The sequence below is a fragment of the Schistocerca serialis genome, chromosome 3 (assembly GCF_023864345.2).
Source record: "Schistocerca serialis cubense isolate TAMUIC-IGC-003099 chromosome 3, iqSchSeri2.2, whole genome shotgun sequence".
NCBI classification, from domain to species: Eukaryota; Metazoa; Arthropoda; class Insecta; order Orthoptera; family Acrididae; genus Schistocerca; species Schistocerca serialis.
This window is the reverse complement of record NC_064640.1, coordinates 1,049,520,274-1,049,544,914: the sequence shown is the minus strand read 5'-3', so window position 1 is coordinate 1,049,544,914 and position 24,641 is coordinate 1,049,520,274.

The window sequence follows — 24,641 nt, the reverse complement described above, 5'->3', positions numbered from 1 at the left end:
GACTTAAGTACAAGAGGACTGACACTCTAACTTTCTATGATTTGAACCTCTCCTGTGAGTCAGGTTTTAGTTTCCCATGCTTCACTTCAGGTTTACTGAATCCCTTGGACCCTCTTATTGACAATGAAATACAGAAATTGCATACGAATTTAATACAAAAGGCACAATGCCGACTTAAGTACAAGAGGACTGACACTCTAACTTTCTATGATTTGAACCACTCCTGTGAGTCTAGATTTAGATTCCGATGCTTCACTTCAGGTTTTCGGTATCCCTTGGACATTCTTATTGACGATGAAACACAGAAATTCCAACCGAATTTAATACAAAAGGCACAATGCCGACTTAAGTACAAGAGGACTGACACTCAAACTTTCTATTTGAACCTCACCTGTGAGTCCAGTTTTAGATTTCGATTCTTCACTTCAGGTTTACTGAATCCCTTGGACCTTCTTATTGACGATGAAGCACAGAAATTGCATCCGATTTTAATACAAAAGGCACAATGCCAACATAAGAACAAGAGGAATGACACTCTAATTTTCTATAATTTGAACCTCTCCTGTGAGTCCAGTTTTAGATGCCGAGGCTTCACTTCAGGTTTACTGTATCCCTTGGACCTTCTTATTGACGATGAAACACAGAAATTGCATCCGAATTTAATACAAAAGGCACAATGCCGACTTAAGTACAAGAGGACTGACACTCTAACTTTCTTTGATTTGAACCTCTCCTGTGATTCCAGTTTTAGATTCCGATGCTTCACTTCTGGTTTTCTGTATCCCTTGGACCTTCTTATTGACGATGAAGCACAGAAATTGCATCCGATTTTAATACAAAAGGCACAATGCCAACATAAGAACAAGAGGAATGACACTCTAATTTTCTATGATTTGAACCTCTCCTGTGAGTCCAGTTTTAGATGCCGAGGCTTCACTTCAGGTTTACTGTATCCCTTGGACCTTCTTATTGACGATGAAACACAGAAATTGCATCCGAATTTAATACAAAAGGCACAATGCCGACTTAAGTACAAGAGGACTGACACTCTAACTTTCTTTGATTTGAACCTCTCCTGTGATTCCAGTTTTAGATTCCGATGCTTCACTTCAGGTTTTCTGTATCCCTTGGACCTTCTTATTGACGATGAAAAACAGAAATTGCATCCGAATTTAATACAAAAGGCACAATGCCGACTTAAGTACAAGAGGACTGACACTCTAACTTTCTATGATTTGAACTTCTCCTGTGAGTCCAGTTTTAGATTGCGATGCTTAACTTCAAATTTACTGTATCCGTTGGACCTTCTTATTGACGATGAAACACAGAAATTGCGTCCGAATTTAATACAAAAGGCACAATGCCGACTTAAGTACAAGAGGTCTGACACTCTAACTTTCTATGATTTGAACCTGTCCTGTGAGTCCAGTTTTTGTTGCCGAGGCTTCACTTCATGTTTACTGTATCCCTTGGACCTTCTTATTGACGATGAAACACAGAAATTGCATCCGAAATTAATACAAAAGGCACAAAGCCGTCTTAAGTACAAGAGGACTGACACTCTAAGTTTCTATGATTTGAACCTCTCCTGTGAGTCAGGTTTTAGTTTCCGATGCTTCACTTCAGGTTTACTGAATCCCTTGGACCTTCTTATTGACAATGAAACACAGAAATTGCAAATGAATTTAATACAAAAGGCACAGTGCCGACTTAAGTACAAGAGGACTGACACTCTAACTTTCTATGATTTGAACCACTCCTGTGAGTCCCGTTTTAGATTCCGATGCTTCACTTCAGGTTTACTGTATCCCTTGGACCTTCTTATTGACGATGAAACATAGAAATTGCATCCGAATTTAATACAAAAGGCACAATGCCGACTTAAGTACAAGAGGACAGACACTCTAACTTTCTATTATTTGAACCTCTCCTGTGAGTCCAGTTTTAGATTCCCATGCTTCACTTCAGGTTTACTGTATCCCTTGGACCTTCTTATTGACGATGAAACACAGAAATTGCATCCGAATTTAATACAAAATGCACAATGCCGATTTAAGTACAAGAGGACCGACACTCTTAATTTCTATGATTTGAACCTCACCCGTGAGTCCAGTTTTAGTTTCCGATCCTTCACTTCAGGTTTACTGTATCCCTAGGACCTTCTTATTGACGATGAAACACAGAAATTGCATCCGAATTTAATACAAAAGGCACAATGCCGACTTAAGTACAAGAGGACTGACACTCTAACTTTCTCTGATTTGAACCTCTTGTGTGAGTCCAGTTTTAGATTCCGATGCTTCACTTCAGGTTTACTGTATCCCTTGGACCTTCTTATTGACGATGAAACACAGAAATTGCATCCGAATTTAATACAAAATGCACAATGCCGATTTAAGTACAAGAGGACCGACACTCTTAATTTCTATGATTTGAACCTCACCTGTGAGTCCAGTTTTAGATTCCGATCCTTCACTTCAGGTTTACTGTATCCTTGTGACCTTCTTATTGACGATGAAACACAGAAATTGCATCCAAATTTAATACAAAAGGCACAATGCCGACTTAAGTACAAGAGAACTGACACTTTAACTTTCTCTAATTTGAACCTCTCCTGAGAGTCCAGTGTTTGTTGCCGAGGCTTCACTTCAGGTTTACTGTATCCCTTGGACCTTCTTCTAGACGATTAAACACAGAAATTTCATCCGAAATTAATACAAAAGGCACAATTCCAGGTTAAGTACAAGAGGACTGACACTCTAAGTTTCTATGATTTGAACCTCTCATGTGAGTCAGGTTTTAGTTTCCGATGCTTCACTTCAGGTTTACTGAATCCCTTGGACCTTCTTATTGACAACGAAACACAGAAATTGCATACGAATTTAATACAATAGGCACAGTGGCGACTTAAGTACAAGAGGACAGACACTCTAACTTTCTACGATTTGAACCACTCCTGTGAGTCCAGTTTTAGATTCCGATGCTTCACTTCAGGTTTACTGTATCCCTTGGACCTTCTTATTGACGATGAAACACAGATATTGCCTCCAAATTTAATACAAAAGGCACAATGCCGACTTAAGTACAAGAGGACTGACACTCTAACTTTCAATGATTTGAACCTCTCCTGTGAGTCCAGTTTTAGATTCCGATGCTTCACTTCAGGTTTACTGTATCCCTTGGACCTTCTTATTGACGATGAAACACAGAAATTGCATCCGAATTTAATACAAAAGGCACAATGTCGACTTAAATACAAGAGGACTGACACTCTAACTTTCTTTGAATTGAACCTCTCCTGTGATTCCTGAATTAGATTCCGATGCTTCACTTCAGGTTTTCTGTATCCCTTGGACATTCTTATTGACAATGAAACACAGAAATTGCATCCGAATTTAATACAAAAGGCACAATGAAGACATAAGTACAAGAGGTCTGACACTCTAACTTTCTATGATTTGAACCTCTCCTGTGAGTCCAGTTTTAGATTCCGATGCTTCACTTCAGGTTTACTGTATCCCTTGGAGCTTCTTATTGACGATGAAGCACGGAAATTACATCCGATTTTAATACAAAAGGCACAATGCCGACTTAAGTACAAGAGGACAGACACACTAAGTTTCTATGATTTGAACCTCTCCTGTGAGTCAGGTTTTAGTTTCCGATGCTTCACTTCAGGTTTACTGAATCCTTTGGATCTTCTTATTGACAATGAAACACAGAAATTGCATACGAATTAAATACAAAAGGCACAGTGCCGACTTAAGTACAAGAGGACTGACACTCTAACTTTCTATGATTTGAACCACTCCTGTGAGTCCAGTTATAGATTCTGATGATTCACTTCAGGTTTACTGTATCCCTTGGAGCTTCTTATTGACGATGAAACACAGAAATTGCATCCCAATTTAATACAAAATGCACAATGCCGATTTAAGTACAATAGGACCGACACTCTTAATTTCTATGATTTGAACCTCACCTGTGAGGCCAGTTTTAGATTCCGATCCTTCACTTCAGGTTTACTGTATCCCTAGGACCTTCTTATTGACGATGAAACACAGAAATTGCATCCGAATTTAATACAAAAGGCACAATGCCGACTTAAGTACAAGAGAACTGACACTTTAACTTTCTCTAATTTGAACCTCTCCTGAGAGTCCAGTGTTTGTTGCCGAGGCTTCACTTCAGGTTTACTGTATCCCTTGGACCTTCTTATTGACGATTAAACACAGAAATTGCATCCGAAATTAATACAAAAGGCACAATTCCGAGTTAAGTACAAGAGGACTGACACTCTAAGTTTCTATGATTTGAACCTCTCATGTGAGTCAGGTTTGAGTTTCCGATGCTTCACTTCAGGTTTACTGAATCCCTTGGACCTTTTTATTGACAACGAAACACAGAAATTGCATACGAATTTAATACAATAGGCACAGTGGCGACTTAAGTACAAGAGGACTGACACTCTAACTTTCTATGATTTGAACCACTCCTGTGAGTCCAGTTTTAGATTCCGATGCTTCACTTCAGGTTTACTGTATCCCTTGGACCTCCTTATTGACGATGAAACACACAAATTGCCTCCAAATTTAATACCAAAGGCACAATGCCGACTTAAGTACAAGAGGACTGACACTATATCTTTCAATGATTTGAACCTCTCCTGTGAGTCCAGTTTTAGATTCCGATGCTTCACTTCAGGTTTACTGTATCCCTTGGGCCTTCTTATTGACGATGAAACACAGACATTGCATCCGAATTTAATACAAAAGGCACAATGCCGACTTAAGTAGAAGAGGACTGACACTCTATCTTTCTTTGATTTGAACCTCTCCTGTGATTCCTGATTTAGATTCCAATGCTTCACTTCAGGTTTTCTGTATCCCTTGGACCTTCTTATTGACAATGAAACACAGAAATAGCATCCGAATTTAATACAAAAGGTACAATGCCGACTTAAGTACAAGAGGACTGACACTCTAACTTTCTATTATTTGAACCTCTCCTGTGAGTCCAGTTTTGTTGCCGAGGCTTCACTTCAGGTTTACTGTATCCCTTGAACCTTCTTATTGATGATGAAACACAGAAATTGCATCCGAAATTAACACAAAAGGCACAATGCCGACTGAAGTACAAGAGGACAGACACACTAAGTTTCTATGATTTGAACCTCTCCTGTGAGTCAGGTTTTAGTTTCCGATGCTTCACTTCAGGTTTACTGAATCCCTTGGACCTTCTAATTGACAATGAAACACAGAAATTGCATACGAATTTAATACAAAAGGCACAATGCCGACTTAAGTACAAGAGGACTGACACCCTAACTTTCTATGATTTGAACCTCTCCTGTGAGTCCAGTTTTAGATTCCGATGCTTCACTTCAGGTTTACTGTATCCCTTGGACCTTCTTATTGAAGATGAAACACAGAAATTGCATCCGAAATTAAAACAAAAGGCACAATGCCGACTTAAGTACAAGTGGACTGACACTCTAACTTTCTTTGATTTGAACCTCTCCTGTGATTCCAGTTTTAGATTCCGATGCTTCACTTCAGGTTTACTGTATTCCTTGGACCTTCTTATTGACGATGAAACACAGAAATTGCCTCCGAATTTAATACAAAAGGCACAATGCCGACTTAAGTACAAGAGGACTGACACTCTAACTTTCAATGATTTGAACGTCTGCTGTGTGTCCAGTTTTAGATTCCGATGCTTCACTTCAGGTTTACTGTATCTCTTGGACCTTCTTATTGACCATGAATCACAGAAATTGCATCCGAATTTAATACAAAAGGCACAATTCCGAGTTAAGTACAAGAGGACTGACACTCTAACTTTCTTTGATTTGACCTCTCCTATGACAGCGGATTTAGATTCCGATGCTTCACTTCCGGTTTTCTGTATCCCTTGGACCTTCTTATTGACAATGAAACACAGAAATTGCATCCGAATTTAATACAAAAGGCACAATGCCGACTTAAGTACAAGAGGACTTACACTCAAACTTTCTATTATTTGAACCTCTCCTGTGGGTCCAGTTTTAGATTCCGTTGCTTCACTTCAGATTTACTGTATCCCTTGGACCTACTTATTGACGTTGAAACACAGAAATTGCGACCGAATTTAATACAAAAGGCACAATGCTGACTTAAGTACAAGAGGTCTGACACTCTAACTTTCTATGATTTGAACCTCTCCTGTGAGTCCAGTTTTTGTTGCCGAGGCTTCACTTTAGGTTTACTGTATCCCTTGGACCTTCTTATTGACGATGAAACACAGAAATTGCATCCGAAATTAATACAAAAGGCACAATGCCGACTTAAGTACAAGAGGACTGACACACTAAGTTTCTATGATTTGAACCTCTCCTGTGAGTCAGGTTTTAGTTTCCGATGCTTCACTTCAGGTTTACTGCATCCCTTGGACCTTCTTATTGACAATCAAACACAGAAATTGCATACGAATTTAATACAAAAGGCACAGTGCCGACTTAAGTACAAGAGGACTGACACTCTAATTTTCTATGATTTGAACCACTCCTGTGAGTCCAGTTTTAGATTCCGATGCTTCACTTCAGGTTTACTGTATCCCTTGGACCTTCTTATTGACGATGAAACACAGAAATTGCGTCCGAATTTAATACAAAAGGCACAATGCTGACTTAAGTACAAGAGGTCTGACACTCTAACTTTCTATGATTTGAACCTCTCCTGTGAGTCCAGTTTTTGTTGCCGAGGCTTCACTTCAGGTTTACTGTATCCCTTGGACCTTCTTATTGATGATGAAACACAGAAATTGCATCCGAAATTAATACAAAAGGCACAATGCCGACTTAAGTACAAGAGGACAGACACACTAAGTTTCTATGATTTGAACCTCTCCTGTGAGTCAGGTTTTAGTTTCCGATGCTTCACTTCAGGTTTACTGAATCCCTTGGACCTTCTTATTGACAATGAAACACAGAAATTGCATACGAATTTAATACAAAAGGCACAGTGCCGACTTAAGTACAAGAGGACTGACACTCTAACTTTCTATGATTTGAACCACTCCTGTGAGTCCAGTTATAGATTCTGATGCTTCACTTCAGGTTTACTGTATCCCTTGGACCTTCTTATTGACGATGAAACACAGAAATTGCATCCGAATTTAATACAAAAGGCACAATGCCGACTTAAGTACAAGAGGACTGACACCCTAACTTTCTATGATTTGAACATCTCCTGTGAGTCCAGTTTTAGATTCCGATGCTTCACTTCAGGTTTACTATATCCCTTGGACCTTCTTATTGAAGATGAAACACAGAAATTGCATCCGAAATTAAAACAAAAGGCACAATGCCGACTTAAGTACAAGTGGACTGACACTCTAACTTTCTTTGATTTGAACCTCTCCTGTGATTCCAGTTTTAGATTCCGATGCTTCACTTCAGGTATACTGTATTCCTTGGACCTTCTTATTGACGATGAAACACAGAAATTGCCTCCGAATTTAATACAAAAGGCACAATGCTGACTTAAGTACAAGAGGACTGACACTCTAACTTTCAATGATTTGAACCTCTGCTGTGTGTCCAGTTTTAGATTCCGATGCTTCACTTCTGGTTTACTGTATCTCTTGGACCTTCTTATTGACGATGAAACACAGAAATTGCATCCGAATTTAATACAAAAGGCACAATTCCGAGTTAAGTACAAGAGGACTGACACTCTAACTTTCTTTGATTTGAACCTCTCCTATGATTGCAGATTTAGATTCCGATGCTTCACTTCCGGTTTTCTGTATCCCTTGGACCTTCTTAATGACAATGAAACACAGAAATTGCATCCGAATTTAATACAAAAGGCACAATGCCGACTTAAGTACAAGAGGACTGACACTCAAACTTTCTATTATTTGAACCTCTCCTGTGAGTCCAGTTTTAGATTCCGTTGCTTCACTTCAGATTTACTGTATCCCTTGGACCTACTTATTGACGTTGAAACACAGAAATTGCGACCGAATTTAATACAAAAGGCACAATGCTGACTTAAGTACAAGAGGTCTGACACTCTAACTTTCTATGATTTGAACCTCTCCTGTGAGTCCAGTTTTTGTTGCCGAGGCTTCACTTTAGGTTTACTGTATCCCTTGGACCTTCTTATTGACGATGAAACACAGAAATTGCATCCGAAATTAATACAAAAGGCACAATGCCGACTTAAGTACAAGAGGACTGACACACTAAGTTTCTATGATTTGAACCTCTCCTGTGAGTCAGGTTTTAGTTTCCGATGCTTCACTTCAGGTTTAATGCATCCCTTGGACCTTCTTATTGACAATGAAACACAGAAATTGCATACGAATTTAATACAAACGGCACAGTGCCGACTTAAGTACAAGAGGACTGACGCTCTAATTTTCTATGATTTGAACCACTCCTGTGAGTCCAGTTTTAGATTCCGATGCTTCACTTCAGGTTTACTGTATCCCTTGGACCTTCTTATTGACGATGAAACACAGAAATTGCATCCGAATTTAATACAAAAGGCACAATGCCGACTTAAGTACAAGAGGACTGACACCCTAACTTTCTATGATTTGAACCTCTCCTGTGAGTCCAGTTTTAGATTCCGATGCTTCACTTCAAGTTTACTGTATCCCTTGGACCTTCTTATTGACGATGAAACACAGAAATTGCATCCGAAAGTAATACAAAAGGCACAATGCCGACTTAAGTACAAGTGGACTGACACTCTAACTTTCTTTGATTTGAACCTCTCCTGTGATTCCAGTTTTAGATTCCGATACTTCACTTCAGGTTTACTGTATTCCTTGGACCATCTTATTGACTATGAAACGCAGAAATTGCATCCGAAATTAATACAAAAGGCACAATGCCGACTTAAGTACAAGAGGACTGACACCCTAACTTTCTATGATTTGAACCTCTACTGTGAGACCAGTTTTAGATTCCGATGCTTCACTTCAGGTTTACTGTACCCCTTGGACCTTCTTATTGACGATGAAGCACAGAAATTGCATCCGATTTTAATAAAAAAGGAACAATGCCGACTTAAGTACAAGAGGACAGATACTCTAACTTTCTATGATTTGAACCACTCCTGTGAGTCCTGTTTTAGATTCCGATCCTTCACTTCAGGTTTACTGTATGCCTTGGACCTTCTTATTGACGATGAAACACAGAAATTGCATCCGAATGTAATACAAAAGGCACAATGCCAACTTAAGTACAAGAGGACTGACACTCTAACTTTCTCTGATTTGAACCTCTCCTGTGAGTCCACGTTTAGATTCAGATGCTCCACTTCAGGTTCACTGTATCCCTTGGACCTTCTTATTGACGATGATGCACAGAAATTGCATCCGATTTTAATAAAAAAGGAACAAAGCCGACTTAAGTACAAGAGAACTGACACTTTAACTTTCTCTAATTTGAACCTCTCCTGAGAGTCCAGTGTTTGTTGCCGAGGCTTCACTTCAGGTTTACTGTATCCCTTGGACCTTCTTATTGACGATTAAACACAGAAATTGCATCCGAAATTAATACAAAAGGCACAATTCCGAGTTAAGTACAAGAGGACTGACACTCTAAGTTTCTATGATTTGAACCTCTCCTGTGAGTCAGGTTTTAGTTTCCGATGCTTCACTTCAGGTTTACTGAATCCCTTGGACCTTCTTATTGACAACGAAACACAGAAATTGCATACGAATTTAATACAATAGGCACAGTGGCGACTTAAGTACAAGAGGACTGACACTCTAACTTCCTATGGTTTGAACCTCTCCTGTGAGTCAGGTTTTAGTTTCCGATGCTTCACTTCAGATTTACTGAATCCCTTGGACCTTCTTATTGACAATCAAACACAGAAATTGCATACGAATTTAATACAAAAGGCACAGTGCCGACTTAAGTACAAGAGGACTGACACTCTTACTTTCTATGATTTGAACCACTCCTGTGAGTCCTGTTTTAGATTCCGATCCTTCACTTCAGGTTTACTGTATCCCTTGGACCTTCTTATTGACGATGAAACACAGAAATTGCATCCGAATTTAATACAAAAGGCACAATGCCGACTTAAGTACAAGAGGACTGACACTCTAATTTTCTCTGATTTGAACCTCTTCTGTGAGTCCAGTTTTAGATTCCGATGCTTCACTTCAGGTTTACTGTATCCCTTGGACTTTCTTATTGACGATGAAACACAGAAATTGCATCCGATTTTAATACAAAAGGCACAATGCCGACTTAAGTTCAAGAGGACTGACACTCTAACTTTCTCTGATTTGATCCTCTCCTGTGAGTCCAGGTTTAGATTCAGATGCTTCACTTCAGGTTCACTGTATCCCTTGGACCTTCTTATTGACGATGATGCACAGAAATTGCATCCGATTTTAATAAAAAAGGAACAATGCCGACTTAAGTACAAGAGAACTGACACTTTAACTTTCTCTAATTTGAACCTCTCCTGAGAGTCCAGTGTTTGTGGCCGAGGCTTCACTTCAGGTTTACTGTATCCCTTGGACCTTCTTATTGACGATTAAATACAGATTTTGCATCCGAAATTAATACAAAAGGCACAATTCCGAGTTAAGTACAAGAGGACTGACACTCTAAGATTCTATGATTTGAACCACTCCTGTGAGTCAGGTTTTAGTTTCCGATGCTTCACTCCAGGTTTACTGAATCCCTTGGACCTTGTTATTGACAACGAAACACAGAAATTGCATTCGAATTTAATACAATAGGCACAGTGGCGACTTAAGTACAAGAGGACTGACACTCTAACTTTCTATGAATTGAACCACTCCTGTGAGTCCAGTTTTAGATTCCGATCCTTCACTTCAGGTTTACTGTATCCCTCGGAGCTTCTTATTGACGATGAAACACAGAAATTGCCTCCAAATTTAATACAAAAGGCACAATGCCGACTTATGTACAAGAGGACTGCTACTCTAACTTTCAATGATTTTAACCTCTCCTGTGAGTCCAGTTTTAGATTCCGATGCTTCACTTCAGGTTTACTGTATCCCTTGGACCTTCTTATTGACGATGAAACACAGAAATTGCATCCGAATTTAATCCAAAATGCACATTGCCGACTTAAGTACAAGAGGACTGACACTCTAACTTTCTTTGATTTGAACCTCTGCTGTGTGTCCAGTTTTAGATTCCGATGCTTCACTTCAGGTTGACTGTATCCCTTGGACCTTCTTATTGACGATGAAACACAGAAATTGCATCCGAATTTAATACAAAAGGCACAATGCCGACTTAAGTACAAGAGGACAGACAAACTAAGTTTCTATGATTTGAACCTCTCCTGTGAGTCAGGATTTAGTTTCCGATGCTTCACTTCAGGTTTACTGAATCCCTTGGACCTTCTTATTGACAATGAAACACAGAAATTGCATACGAATTTAATACAAAAGCACAGTGCCGAGTTAAGTACAAGAGGACTGACACTCTAAGTTTCTATGATTTGAACCACTCCTGTGAGTCAGGTTTTAGTTTCCGATGCTTCACTCCAGGTTTACTGACTCCCTTGGACCTTGTTATTGACAACGAAACACAGAAATTGCATACGAATTTAATACAATAGGCACAGTGGCGACTTAAGTACAAGAGGACTGACACTCTAACTTTCTATGAATTGAACCACTCCTGTGAGTCCAGTTTTAGATTCCGATCCTTCACTTCAGGTTTACTGTATCCCTTGGAGCTTTTTATTGACGATGAAACACAGAAATTGCCTCCAAATTTAATACAAAAGGCACAATGCCGACTTAAGTACAAGATGACTGCTACTCTAACTTTCAATGATTTTAACCTCTCCTGTCAGTCCAGTTTTAGATTCCGATGCTTCACTTCAGGTTTACTGTATCCCTTGGACCTTCTTATTGACGATGAAACACAGAAATTGCATCCGAATTTAATACAAAATGCACAATGCCGACTTAAGTACAAGAGGACTGACACTCTAACTTTCTTTGATATGAACCTCTCCTGTGATTCCTGATTTAGATTCCGATGCTTCACTTCGGGTTTTCTGTATACCTTGGACCTTCTTATCGACAATGAAGCACAGAAATTGCATCCGAATTTAATACAAAAGGCACAATGCCGACTTAAGTACAAGAGGACTGACACCCTAAATTTCAATGATTTGAACCTCTCCTGTGAGTCCAGTTTTAGATTCCGATGCTTCACTTCAGGTTTACTGTATCCCTTGGACCTTCTTATTGACGATGAAACACAGATATTGCATCCGAAATTAATACAAAAGGCACAATGCCGACTTAAGTACAAGTGGACTGACACTCTAACTTTCATTGATTTGAACCTCTCCTGTGATTCCAGTTTTAGATTCCGATGCTTCACTTCAGGTTTACTGTATTCCTTGGACCTTCTTATTGACGATGAAACACAGATATTGCCTCCGAATTTAATACGAAAGGCACAATGCCGACTTAAGTACAAGAGGACTGACACTCTAACTTTCAATTATTTGAACCTCTGCTGTGTGTCCAGTTTTAGATTCCGATGCTTCACTTCAGGTTGACTTTATCCCTTGGACCTTCTTATTGACGATGAAACACAGAAATTGCATCCGAATTTAATACAAAAGGCACAATGCCGACTTAAGTACAAGAGGACAGACAAACTAAGTTTCTATGATTTGAACCTCTCCTGTGAGTCAGGATTTAGTTTCCGATGCTTCACTTCAGGTTTACTGAATCCCTTGGACCTTCTTATTGACAATGAAACACAGAAATTGCATACGAATTTAATACAAAAGCACAGTGCCGACTTAAGTACAAGAGGACTGAAACTCTAACTTTCTATGATTTGAACCACTCCTGTGAGTCCAGTTTTAGATTCCGATGCTTCACTTCAGGTTTACTGTATTCCTTGGACCTTCATATTGACGATGAAACACAGAAATTGCATCCGAATTTAATACAAAAGGCACAATGCCGACTTAAGTACAAGAGGACTGACGCTCTAACTTTCAATGATTTGAACCTCTGCTGTGTGTCCAGTTATAGATTCCGATGCTTCACTTCAGGTTTACTGTATCCCTTGGACCTTCTTATTGACGATGAAACACAGAAATTGCATCCGAAATTAATACAAAAGGCACAATGCCGACTTAAGTACAAGTGGACTGACACTCTAACTTTCTTTGATTTGAACCTCTCCTGTGATTCCAGTTTTAGATTCCGGTGCTTCACTTCAAGTTTACTGTATTCCTTGGACCTTCTTATTGACGATGAAACACAGAAATTGCCTCCGAATTTAATACAAAAGGCACAATGCCGACTTAAGTACAAGAGGACTCACACTCTAACTTTCAATGATTTGAACCTCTGCTGTGTGTCCAGTTTGAGATTCCGATGCTTCACTTCAGGTTTACTGTATCCCTTGGACCTTCTTATTGACGATGAAACACAGAAATTGCATCCGAATTTAATACAAAAGGCACAATGCCGATTTAAGTACAAGAGAACTGACACTCTAACTTTCTCTGATTTGAACCTCTTCTGTGAGTCCAGTCTTAGATTCCGATGCTTCACTTCAGGTTTACTGTACCCCTTGGACCTTCTCATTGACGATGAAGCACAGAAATTGCATCCGATTTTAATAAAAAAGGAACAATGCCGACTTAAGTACAAGAGGACTGACACTCTACCTTTCTCTGATTTGAACCTCTCCTGAGAGTCCAGTTTTTGATGCCGAGGCTTCACTTCAGGTTTACTGTATCCCTTGGACCTTCTTTTTGACGATGAAACACAGAAATTGCATCCGAAATTAATACAAAAGGCACAATGCCGACTAAAGTACAAGAGGACTGACACTCTAAGTTTCTATGGTTTGAACCTCTCCTGTGAGTCAGGTTTTAGTTTCCGATGCTTCACTTCAGGTTTACTGAATCCCTTGGACCTTCTTATTGACAATGAAACACAGAAATTGCATACGAATTTAATACAAAAGGCACAGTGCCGACTTAAGTACAAGAGGACTGACACTCTTACTTTCTATGATTTGAACCACTCCTGTGAGTCCTGTTTTAGATTCCGATCCTTCACTTCAGGTTTACTGTATCCCTTGGACCTTCTTATTGACGATGAAACACAGAAATTGCATCCGAATTTAATACAAAGGGCACAATGCCGACTTAAGTACAAGAGGACTGACACTCTAACTTTCTCTGATTTGAACCTCTTCTGTGAGTCCAGTTTTAGATTCCGATGCTTCACTTCAGGTTTACTGTATACCTTGGACTTTCTTATTGACGATGAAACACAGAAATTGCATCCGAATTTAATACAAAAGGCACAATGCCGACTTAAGTACAAGAGGACTGACACTCTAACTTTCAATGATTTGAACCTCTGCTGTGTGTCCAGCTTTAGATTCCGATGCTTCACTTCAGGTTGACTGTATCCCTTGGACCTTCTTATTGACGATGAAACACAGAAATTGCATCCGAATTTAATACAAAAGGCACAATGCCGACTTAAGTACAAGAGGACAGACACACTAAGTTTCTATGATTTGAACCTCTCCTGTGAGTCAGGATTTAGTTTCCGATGCTTCACTTCAGTTTTACTGAATCCCTTGGACCTTCTTATTGACAATGAAACACAGAAATTGTATCCGATTTTAATACATAAGCACAGTGCCGACTTAAGTACAAGAGGACTGACACTCTAACTTTCTATGATTTGAACCACTCCTGTGAGTCCAGTCTTAGATTCCGATGCTTCACTTCAGGTTTACTGTATTCCTTGGACCTTCATATTGACGATGAAACACAGAAATTGCATCCGAATTTAATACAAAAGGCACAATGCCGACTTAAGTACAAGAGGACTGACACCCTAAATTCTATGATTTGAACCTCTCCTGTGAGTCAGGATTTAGTTTCCGATGCTTCACTTCAGGTTTACTGTACCCCTTGGACCTTCTTATTGACGATGAAGCACAGAAATTGCATCCGATTTTAATAAAAAAGGAACAATGCCGACTTAAGTACAAGAGGACTGACACTCTAACTTTCTCTGATTTGAACCTCTCCTGAGAGTCCAGTTTTTGATGCCGAGGCTTCACTTCAGGTTTACTGTATCCCTTGGACCTTCTTTTTGACGATGAAACACAGAAATTGCATCCGAAATTAATACAAAAGGCACAATGCCGACTAAAGTACATGAGGACTGACACTCTAAGTTTCTATGGTTTGAACCTCCCCTGTGAGTCAGCTTTTAGTTTCCGATGCTTCACTTCAGGTTTACTGAATCCCTTGGACCTTCTTATTGACAATGAAACACAGAAATTGCATACGAATTTAATACAAAAGGCACAGTGCCGACTTAAGTACAAGAGGACTGACACTCTTACTTTCTATGATTTGAACCACTCCTGTGAGTCCTGTTTTAGATTCCGATCCTTCACTTCAGGTTTACTGTATCCCTTGGACCTTCTTATTGACGATGAAACACAGAAATTGCATCCGAATTTAATACAAAAGGCACAATGCCGACTTAAGTACAAGAGGACTGACACTCTAACTTTCTCTGATTTGAACCTCTTCTGTGAGTCCAGTTTTAGATTCCGATGCTTCACTTCAGGTTTACTGTATCCCTTGGACCTTCTTATTGACGATGAAACACAGAAATTGCATCCGAATTTAATACAAAATGCACAATGACGACTTAAGTACAAGAGGACTGACACTCTAACTTTCTTTGATTTGAACCTCTCCTGTGATTCCTGATTTAGATTCCGATGCTTCACTTCAGGTTTTCTGTATCCCTTGGACCTTCTTATTGACAATGAAGCACAGAAATTGCATCCGAATTTAATACAAAAGGCACAATGCCGACTTAAGTACAAGAGGACTGACACTCTAACTTTCAATGATTTGAACCTCTGCTGTGTGTCCAGTTTTAGATTCCGATGCTTCACTTCAGGTTGACTGTATCCCTTCGACCTTCATATTGACGATGAAACACCGAAATTGCATCCCAATTTAATACAAAAGGCACAATGCCGACTTAAGTACAAGAGGACAGACACACTAAGTTTCTATGATTTGAACCTCTCCTGTGAGTCAGGATTTAGTCTCCGATGCTTCACTTCAGGTTTACTGAATCCCTTGGACCTTCTTATTGACAATGAAACACAGAAATTGCATACGAATTTAATACAAAAGCACAGTGCCGACTTAAGTACAAGAGGAATGACACTCTAACTTTCTATGATTTGAACCACTTCTGTGAGTCCAGTTTTAGAATCCGATGCTTCACTTCAGGTTTACTGTATTCCTTGGACCTTCATATTGACGATGAAACACAGAAATTGCATCCGAATTTAATACAAAAGGCACAATGCCGACTTAAGTACAAGAGGACTGACACCCTAAATTCTATGATTTGAACCTCTCCTGTGAGTCCAGTTTTAGATTCCGATGCTTCACTTCAGGTTTACTGTATCCCTTGGACCTTCTTATTGACGATGAAACACAGAAATTGCATCCGAAATTAATACAAAAGGCACAATGCCTACTTAAGTACAAGTGGACTGACACTCTAACTTTCTTTGATTTGAACCTCTCCTGTGATTCCAGTTTTAGATTCCGATGCTTCACTTCAGGTTTACTGTATTCCTTGGACCTTCTTATTGACGATGAAACACAGAAATTGCCTCCGAATTTAATACAAAAGGCACAATGCCGACTTAAGTACAAGAGGACTCACACTCTAACTTTCAATGATTTGAACCTCTGCTGTGTGTCCAGTTTGAGATTCCGATGCTTCACTTCAGGTTTACTGTATCCCTTGGACCTTCTTATTGACGATGAAACACAGAAATTGCATCCGAATTTAATACAAAAGGCACAATGCCGATTTAAGTACAAGAGAACTGACACTCTAACTTTCTCTGATTTGAACCTCTTCTGTGAGTCCAGTCTTAGATTCCGATGCTTCACTTCAGGTTTACTGTACCCCTTGGACCTTCTTATTGACGATGAAGCACAGATATTGCATCCGATTTTAATAAAAAAGGAACAATGCCGACTTAAGTACAAGAGGACTGACACTCTACCTTTCTCTGATTTGAACCTCTCCTGAGAGTCCAGTTTTTGATGCCGAGGCTTCACTTCTGGTTTACTGTATCCCTTGGACCTTCTTTTTGACGATGAAACACAGAAATTGCATCCGAAATTAATACAAAAGGCACAATGCCGACTAAAGTACAAGAGGACTGACACTCTAAGTTTCTATGGTTTGAACCTCTCCTGTGAGTCAGGTTTTAGTTTCCGATGCTTCACTTCAGGTTTACTGAATCCCTTTTACCTTCTTATTGACAATGAAACACAGAAATTGCATACGAATTTAATACAAAAGGCACAGTGCCGACTTAAGTACAAGAGGACTGACACTCTTACTTTCTATGATTTGAACCACTCCTGTGAGTCCTGATTTAGATTCCGATCCTTCACTTCAGGTTTACTGTATCCCTTGGACCTTCTTATTGACGATGAAACACAGAAATTGCATCCGAATCTAATACAAAGTGCACAATGCCGACTTAAGTACAAGAGGACTGACACTCTAACTTTCTCTGATTTGAACCTCTTCTGTGAGTCCAGTTTTAGATTCCGATGCTTCACTTCAGGTTTACTGTATCCCTTGGACTTTCTTATTGACGATGAAACACAGAAATTGCATCCGATTTTAATACAAAAGGCACAATGCCGACTTAAGTACAAGAGGACAGACACACTAAGTTTCTATGATTTGAACCTCTTCTGTGAGTCCAGTTTTAGATTCCGATGCTTCACTTCAGGTTTACTGTATCCCTTGGACTTTCTTATTGACGATGAAACACAGAAATTGCATCCGATTTTAATACAAAAGGCACAATGCCGACTTAAGTACTAGAGGACTGACACTCTAACTTTCTCTGATTTGATCCTCTCCTGTGAGTCCAGGTTTAGATTCAGATGCTTCACTTCAGGTTCACTGTATCCCTTGGACCTCCTTATTGACGATGATGCACAGAAATTGAATCCGATTTTAATAAAAAAGGAACAATGCCGACCTAAGTACAAGAGAACTGACACTTTAACTTTCTCTAATTTGAACCTCTCCTGAGAGTCCAGTGTTTGTTGCCGAGGCTTCACTTCAGGTTTAGTGTATCCCTTGGTCCTTCTTATTGACGATTAAACACAGAAATTGCATCCGAAATTAATACAAAAGGCACAAATCCGAGTTAAGTACAAGAGGACAGACACACTAAGATTCTATGATTTGAACCTCTCCTGTGAGTCAGGATTTAGTTTCCGATGCTTCACTTCAGGTTTACTGAATCCCTTGGACCTTCTTATTGACAATGAAACACAGAAATTGCATACGAATTTAATACAAAAGCACAGTGCCGACTTAAGTACAAGAAGACTGACACTCTAACTTTCTATGATTTGAACCACTCCTGTGAGTCCAGTTTTAGATTCCGATGCTTCACTTCAGGTTTACTGTATTCCTTGGACCTTCTTCTTGACGATGAAACACAGAAATTGCCTCCGAATTTAATACAAAAGGCACAATGCCGACTTAAGTACAAGAGGACTGACACTCTAACTTTCTATGATTTGAACCTCTGCTGTGTGTCCAGTTTTAGATTCCGATGCTTCACTTCAGGTTGACTGTATCCCTTGGACATTCTTATTGATGATGAAACACAGAAATTGCATCCGAATTTAATACAAAAGGCACAATGCCGACTTAAGTACAAGAGGACAGACACACTAAGTTTCTATGATTTGAACCTCTCCTGTGAGTCAGGATTTAGTTTCCGATGCTTCACTTCAGGTTTACTGAATCCCTTGGACCTTCTTATTGACAATGAAACACAGAAATTGCATCCGATATTAATACAAAAGCACAGTGCCGACTTAAGTACAAAAGGACTGACACTCTAACTTTCTATGATTTGCACCACTCCTGTGAGTCCAGTTTTAGATTCCGATGCTTCACTTCAGGTTTACTGTACCCCTTGGACCTTCTTATTGACGATGAAGCACAGAAATTGCATCCGATTTTAATAAAAAAGGAACAATGCCGACTTAAGTACAAGAGGACTGACACTCTAACTTTCTCTGATTTGAACCTCTCCTAAGAGTCCAGTTTTTGATGCCGAGGCTTCACTTCAGGTTTACTGTATCCCTTGGACCTTCTTTTTGACGATGAAACACAGAAATTGCATCCGAAATTAATACAAAAGGCACAATGCCGACTAAAGTACAAGAGGACTGACACTCTAAGTTTCTATGGTATGAACCTCTCCTGTGAGTCAGTATTTAGTTTCCGATGCTTCACTTCAGGTTTACTGAATCCCTTGGACCTTCTTATTGACAATGAAACACAGAAATTGCATACGAATTTAATATAAAAGGCACAGTGCCGACTTAAGTACAAGAGGACTGACACTCTTACTTTCTATGGTTTGAACCACTCCCGTGAGTCCTGTTTTAGATTCCGATCCTTCACTTCAGGTTTACTGTATCCCTTGGACCTTCTTATTGACGATGAAGCACAGAAATTGCATCCGAATTTAATACAAAAGGCACAATGCCGACTTAAGTACAAGAGGACTGACACTCTAACTTTCTCTGATTTGAACCTCTTCTGTGAGTCCAGTTTTAGATTCCGATGCTTCACTTCAGGTTTACTGTATCCCTTGGACTTTCTTATTGACGATGAAACACAGAAATTGCATCCGATTTTAATACAAAAGGCACAATGCCGACTTAAGTACTAGAGGACTGACACTCTAACATTCTCTGATTTGATCCTCTCCTGTGAGTCCAGGTTTAGATTCAGATGCTTCACTTCAGGTTTACTGAATCCCTTGGACCTTCTTATTGACAATGAAACACAGAAATTGCATACGAATTTAATACAAAAGCACAGTGCCGACTTAAGTACAAGAGGACTGACACTCTAACTTTCTATGATTTGAACCACTCCTGTGAGTCCAGTTTTAGATTCCGATGCTTCACTTCAGGTTTACTGTATTCCTTGGACCTTCTTATTGACGATGAAACACAGAAATTGCCTCCGAATTTAATACAAAAGGCACAATGCCGACTTAAGTACAAGAGGACTGATACTCTAACTTTCAATGATTTGAACCTCTGCTGTGTGTCCAGTTTTAGATTCCGATGCTTCACTTCAGGTTGACTGTATCCCTTGGACCTTCTTATTGACGATGAAACACAGAAATTGCATCCGAATTTAATACATAAGGCACAATGCCGACTTAAGTACAAGAGGACAGACACACTAAGTTTCTATGATTTGAACCTCTCCTGTGAGTCAGGATTTAGTTTCCGATGCTTCACTTCAGGTTGACTGTATCCCTTGGACCTTCTTATTGACGATGAAACACAGAAATTGCATCCGAATTTAATACATAAGGCACAATGCCGACTTAAGTACAAGAGGACAGACACACTAAGTTTCTATGATTTGAACCTCTCCTGTGAGTCAGGATTTAGTTTCCGATGCTTCACTTCAGGTTTACTGAATCCCTTGGACCTTCTTATTGACAATGAAACACAGAAATTGCATACGAATATAATACAAAAGCACAGTGCCGACTTAAGTACAAGAGGACTGACACTCTAACTTCCTATGATTTGAACCACTCCTGTGAGTCCAGTTTTAGATTCCGAAGCTTCACTTCAGGTTTACTGTATTCCTTGGACCTTCATATTGACGATGAAACACAGAAATTGCATCCGAATTTAATACAAAATTCACAATGCCGACTTAAGTACAAGAGGACTGACACCCTAAATTCTATGATTTGAACCTCTCCTGTGAGTCCAGTTTTAGATTCCGATGCTTCACTTCAGGTTTACTGTATCCCTTGGACCATCTTACTGACGATGAAACACAGAAATTGCATCCGAAATTCATACAAAAGGCACAATGCCGACTTAAGTACAAGTGGACTGACACTCTAACTTTCTTTGATTTGAACCTCTCCTGTGATTCCAGTTTTAGATTCCGATGCTTCACTTCAGGTTTACTGTATTCCTTGGACCTTCTTATTGACGATGAAACACAAAAATTGCCTCCGAATTTAATACAAAAGGCACAATGCCGACTTAAGTACAAGAGGACTGACACTCTAAATTTCAATGATTTGAACCTCTGCTGTGTGTCCAGTTTTAGATTCCGATGCTTCACTTCAGGTTTACTGTATCCCTTGGACCTTCTTATTGACGATGAAACACAGAAATTGCATCCGAATTTAATAAAAAAAGGCACAATGCCGATTTAAGTACAAGAGAACTGACACTCTAACTTTCTCTGATTTGAACCTCTTCTGTGAGTCCAGTTTTAGATTCCGATGCTTCACTTCAGGTTTACTGTATCCCTTGGACTTTCTTATTGACGATGAAACACAGAAATTGCATCCGATTTTAATACAAAAGGCACAATGCCGACTTAAGTACAAGAGGACTGACACTCAAACTTTCTCTGATTTGAACCTCTCCTGTGAGTCCAGGTTTAGATTCCGATGCTTCACTTCAGGTTTACTGTACCCCTTGGACCTTCTTATTGACGATGAAGCACAGAAATTGCATCCGATTTTAATAAAAAAGGAACAATGCCGACTTAAGTACAAGAGGACTGACACTCTAACTTTCTCTGATTTGAACCTCTTCTGAGAGTCCAGTTTTTGATGCCGAGGCTTCTCTTCAGGTTTACTGTATCCCTTGGACCTTCTTTTTGACGATGAAACACAGAAATTGCATCCGAAATTAATACAAAAGGCACAATGCCGACTAAAGTACAAGAGGACTGACACTCTAACTTTCAATGATTTTAACCTCTCCTGTGAGTCAGGTTTTAGTTCCCGATGCTTCACTTCAGGTTTACTGAATCCCTTGGACCTTGTTATTGACAACGAAACACAGAAATTGCATACGAATTTAATACAATAGGCACAGTGGCGACGTAAGTACAAGAGGACTGACACTCTAACTTTCTATGATTTGAACCACTCCTGTGAGTCCAGTTTTAGATTCCGATGCTTCACTTCAGGTTTACTGTAACCCTTGGAGCTTCTTATTGACGATGAAACACAGAAATTGCCTCCAAATTTAATACAAAAGGCACAATGCCGACTTAAGTACAAGAGGACTGACACTCTAACTTTCAATGATTTTAACCTCTCCTGTGAGTCCAGTTTTAGATTCCGATGCTTCACTTCAGGTTTACTGTATCCCATGGACCTTCTTATTGACGATGAAACACAGAAATTGCATCCGAATTTAATACAAAATGCACAATCCCGACTTAAGTACAAGAGGACTGACACTCTAACTTTCTTTGATTGGAACCTCTCCTGTGATTCCTGATTTAGATTCCGATGCTTCACTTCAGGTTTTCTGTATCCCTTGGACCTTCGTATTGACAATGAAACACAGAAATTGCATCCGAAAATAATACAAAAGGCACAATGCCGACTTAAGTACAAGAGGACTGACACTCTAACTTTCTATTATTCGAACCTATCCTGTGAGTCCAGTTTTAGATTCCGATGCTTCATTTCAGATTTACTGTATCCCTTGGACCTTCTTTTTGACGATGAAACACAGAAATTGCGTCCGAATTTAATACAAAAGGCACAATGCTGACTTAAGTACAAGAGGTATGACACTCTAACTTTCTATGATTTGAACCTCTCCTGTGAGTCCAGTTTTTGTTGCCAAGGCTTCACATCAGGTTTACTGTATCCCTTGGACCTTCTTATTGACGATGAAACACAGAAATTGCATCCGAAATTAATACAAATGGCACAATGTCGACTTAAGTACAGGAGGACAGACACATTAAATTTCTATGATTTGAACCTCTCCTGTGAGTCAGGTTTTAGTTTCCGATGCTTCACTTCAGGTTTACTGAATCCCTTGGATCTTCTTATTGACAATGAAACACAGAAATTGCATACGAATTTAATACAAAAGCACAGTGCCGACTTAAGTACAAGAGGACTGACACTCTAACTTTCTATGATTTGAACCACTCCTGTGAGTCCAGTTTTAGATTCCGATGCTTCACTTCAGGTTTACTGTATTCCTTGGACCTTCTTATTGACGATGAAACACAGAAATTGCATCCGAATTTAATACAAAAGGCACAATGCCGACTTAAGTACAAGAGGACTGACACCCTAAATTTCTATGATTTGAACCTCTCCTGTGAGTCCAGTTTTAGATTCCGATGCTTCACTTCAGGTTTACTGTATCCCTTGGACCTTCTTATTGACGATGAAACACAGAAATTGCATCCGAAATTAATACAAAAGGCACAATGCCGACTTAAGTACAAGTGGACTGACACTCTAACTTTCATTGATTTGAACCTCTCCTGTGATTCCAGTTTTAGATTCCGATGCTTCACTTCAGGTTTACTGTATTCCTTGGACCTTCTTATTGACAATGAAACACAGAAATTGCCTCCGAATTTAATACAAAAGGCACAATGCCGACTTAAGTACAAGAGGACTGACACTCTAACTTTCAATGATTTGACCCTCTGCTGTGTGTCCAGTTTTAGATTCTGATGCTTCACTTCAGGTTGACTGTATCCCTTGGACCTTCTTATTGAGGATGAAACACAGAAATTGCATCCGAATTTAATACAAAAGGCACAATGCCGACTTAAGTACAAGAGGACAGACACACTAAGTTTGTATGATTTGAACCTCTCCTGTGAGTCAGGTTTTAGTTTCCGATGCTTCACTTCAGGTTTACTGAATCCCTTGGACCTTCTTATTGACAATGAAACACAGAAATTGCATACGAATTTAATACAAAAGCACAGTGCCGACTTAAGTACAAGAGGACTGACACTCTAACTTTCTATGATTTGAACCACTCCTGTGAGTCCAGTTTTAGATTCCGATGCTTCACTTCAGGTTTACTGTATTCCTTGGACCTTCATATTGTCGATGAAACACAGAAATTGCATCCGAATTTAATACAAAAGGCACAATGCCGACTTAAGTACAAGAGGACTGACACCCTAAATTCTATGATTTGAACCTCTGCTGTGTGTCCAGTTTTAGATTCCGATGCTTCACTTCAGGTTTACTGTATCCCTTGGACCTTCTTATTGACGATGAAACACAGAAATTGCATCCGAATTTAATACAAAAGGCACAATGCCGACTTAAGTACAAGAGGACTGACACACTAAGTTTCTATGATTTGAACCTCTCCTGTGAGTCAGGTTTTAGTTTCCGATGCTTCACTTCAGGTTTACTGCATCCCTTGGACCTTCTTATTGACAATGACACACAGAAATTGCATACGAATTCAATACAAAAGGCACAGTGCCGACTTAAGTACAAGAGGACTGACACTCTAACTTTCTATGATTTGAACCACTCCTGTGAGTCCAGTTTTGTTTGCCGAGGCTTCACTTTAGGTTTACTGTATCCCTTGGACCTTCTTATTGACGATGAAACACAGAAATTGCATCCGAAATTAATACAAAAGGCACAATGCCGACTTAAGTACAAGAGGACTGACACACTAAGTTTC